General features: G+C 44.9%; 1 pseudogene; it reads left to right on the top strand.

Annotated features, from left to right (window-relative positions):
* The first annotated feature begins 1,371 nt into the window (after positions 1-1,371).
* LOC106966592 (COP9 signalosome complex subunit 6-like) lies at positions 1,372-2,531 on the top strand (annotated as a pseudogene).
* The last annotated feature ends 998 nt before the right edge of the window (positions 2,532-3,529 follow it).

Raw genomic sequence — 3,529 nt, forward strand, 5'->3', positions numbered from 1 at the left:
TAAAAATATCAGCTTGCACTTCACAGTTTCCGTTTTGTTTTCATGTAATGCCTCTTCGGTGTATTTTATTTGAACCTACTAACCTGCTCTGAAGGGGAAAAAATTTGTTAGCTAGCATTGCCTGTCATCCGCTGTGTTTGCTTGCTTCTCAAAACACCTCAAATGAGAATGCCGGTCTCTGGGTAGTTGAATAAAAATGAGAAGAAGGAAATAGAAGAAAGACTCATTGACACACACATTTCCCTTCGGTCTCTATGATGGCAGCAGAGAATGTGCCCCTTCTCCATCTTCCCTCAAGTAGGGCACTGTGGAAAGACTACAGTAATAGAAGGAATCCAGCACCTATCTGTCAAACACCTGCTAAGCACCAAGCACTGTACCAGATGTGGGGAATGTGCAAAAGTGAGCTAACGTAGGTGGTAAGGAGAGATTCTTGGTGGGGTCGGGGTTGATGGGAAGGGAAGAACTGCAAATGAGTGTCTCAAATCACGCTGGGCAAGTAGAATAGCCCTTTACATAAAAACAACAGCCTGCCTACTCGGGCTGGCCATAGCAGGGAATAAGGCATGCTCCCTCAGATTACAGAATTGCTTTTGTGAGAGGAGGCTCAAAGCTGCTGGAGGAAGACCAACCGTGAGACAAAGCTGGCCATGCCTTCTCAACATTTACGTACTATGTGTGGTTCTCTATAGCTCTTCCTGGTCAGAACCATGAAAGGGCAAGAAGTCAGAGTGCCCCACCCTGTCCCAAGAAAGATCACTGAGAGATTCCTCGCCTGGACTCTACTTCTCCAAGAACACAGTGATAGACAGATTTTGCCCCTGCCAGACAACCTCCCATGTGGATTACTACACAATACCTTTAGTCATCTCTGTAGCTGTGTGAAAAGAACTGCTCAAGCTGGGCTCAGGAAGCATGCTAGATCCACTGGCACTCATGGTCAAGTCAAGCTCACTCTGCAGGTTCTGGGCTCCATGATGGGCCAGACCACTATGTCTCCCTGATCCACACCCTGCCTGAAGACTCTGCCACATCTCACAGAGAGTCAGCACCCCGCACTCAGGGCCAGCCCTGGGAGCCCTTTCCTGCTAGCCCAAGTTCTGACCTGAAGACCTCCTGGTGGTGGCCTCCTTCTCCAAGTCTATCCCTTCTCAGCGAAGTTACCCATGATAGGTTGTCCACATGGTTCGAAGGGTCCAGTGATTTTCTCTTTTATATTCTCTTTTTAAATGGCTACCAAGTATCCCAACTTGGGCAGGCATTGGATAGGGTAAATATAAAAATATGATGACTAATGGACATTACAGCCAGTTTTACAGAAATAAAAGGGGTTATGAGACTACCATAAAACAGTTGTATGACAATAAATGGGATCACCTTGATGAAATGGACAAGTTACTAGAAACACACAACCTATCTAGATTGAATCATGAAGAATTAGAAAATCTAAACAGACGGGGCCAAGGCTGGCGGGCGCGGGGAAAATGGCGGCGGCGGCGAACAGGACCGGAGGGAACAGCGGGGATGGAGGTGGATGCAGCAGTAGTCCCCAGCATGATGGCCTCCAGCGTGACAGGGAGCGTCTCAGTCCTCTTCATCCCCTTGTCATTCTCAACATTTCAGACCATTGGATTCGTATGCGCTCCCAGGAGGGGCAGCCTATGCAGGTGATTGGGGCTCTGATCGGGAAACAGGAGGGCTGAAATATCGAGGTGATGAACTCCTTTGAGCTGCTGTCCCACACCGTGGAAGAGAAGATTATCATTGACAAGGAGTGTTACTACACCAAAGAGGAGCAGTTCAAACAGGTGTTCAAGGAGCTGGAGTTTCTGGGTTGGTATACCCCCGGGGGGCCGCCTGACCCCTCTGACATCCACATCCAGAAGCAGGCGTGCAAGATCATGGAGAGCCCTCTCTTTCTGAAGTTGAACCCTATGACCAGGCACACACATCTTCCCATCAGTGTTTTTGAGTCTGTCATCGATATAATCAATGGAGAGGCCACAATGTTGTTTGCTGAGCTGACCTACACTCTGGCCACAGAGGAAGCTGAACGCATCGGTGTAAACCACGTAGCCCGAATGACAGCCACAGGCCGTGGGGAGAACTCCACTGTGGCTGAACACCTGATAGAGCAACACAGTGCTATTAAGATGCTGCACAGCCGGGTCAAACTCATCTGGGAATACGTCAAGGCCTCTGAAGCAGGGGAGGTCCCCTTTAATCAAGAAATCCTGCGGGAGGCCTATGCTCTGTGTCACTGCCTCCCAGTGTTCAGCACAGACAAGTTCAAGACAGACTTTTACGATCAATGTAATGACGTGGGGCTCGTGGCCTACCCTGGCACCATCAGCAAAACGTGCAACACCATGAACCAGTTTGTGAACAAGTTCAATGTCCTCTATGATCGACAAGGCATTGGCAGGAGGATGCAGGGGCTCTTCTTCTGAGAGGGTACTTGAAGGGAGGATGCACAGGTTGGACAGTGGTCCCACAGGGGAGGGGTGTTACACTTCCTTTAGAGAAACCTCTGTCAATAATAAAAGGGGAGCAGCCCCTCAGCACCCCCCCCAATCTAAACAGACCAATAATGAGTAAGAAAATTGAATCAGTAATCAAAAAACTTGCTAATCAAAAAACTGCTATCCAGGACCAGGTGGCTTCATTAGTGAATTCTACTAAGCATTAAAAGAAGAACTAAAGTAATCGTCTTTAAATTCATCAAAAAGGTTGAAGAGGAAGTAACAACATCCAAATTCATTTCATGAGGCTGGCATTACTCTGATACTGAAGCTAGGCACTACAATAAAATTATAGACCAATAGCCCTGATGAATAGTGACACATAAATCCTAAACAAAATCCTAGAAAAAAGAATTCAACAGCACATTAAAAGGATCATAGTGATGACCTAGGGAGCTTTTTATCCTGGAATGCAAGGATGGTTCAACAAATGAAAATCAATCAATGCAATATACCAACCAAATTAACAGAATGAAAGACAAAATAACATAATAGTCTCAGCTGATGAAGAAAAAGCATTTGACAATATTAAACATCCTATATGATAAAAACACTCAACAAACTGAGAGTAGAAGAAAACTGTATCAACATAATAAAGACCATATATGAGAAGCCCAGAGCTAACAATTTTCCTATAAGATAAGGAACAAGACAAGGATGCCCACTTTAGCCACTTTTATTCTCATAGTGCTAGAAGTCCTAACCAGAGCAATTAGGTAAGAAGAAGAAATAAAAAGCATCCAGATTGAAGAGGAAGAAGTAAAATTACCTCTGTTTGCAGATGACATAATCTTATATGTAAAAATTTCCAGAGATTACACACACACACACACACACACACACACACACACACACACACACTATTAGAATAAACAAATTCATTGAAATTGTGGAATACAAAATCAACACAAATATTAGCTGTGTATCTAAACACTCACAATGAACAATCCCAAAAGGGAATTAAGAAAATAATTCCACTTTCAATCAGAAAGAATAAAACACTTAGG

The sequence above is a fragment of the Acinonyx jubatus genome, chromosome B1 (genome assembly GCF_027475565.1).
Source record: "Acinonyx jubatus isolate Ajub_Pintada_27869175 chromosome B1, VMU_Ajub_asm_v1.0, whole genome shotgun sequence".
NCBI lineage: Eukaryota > Metazoa > Chordata > Mammalia > Carnivora > Felidae > Acinonyx > Acinonyx jubatus.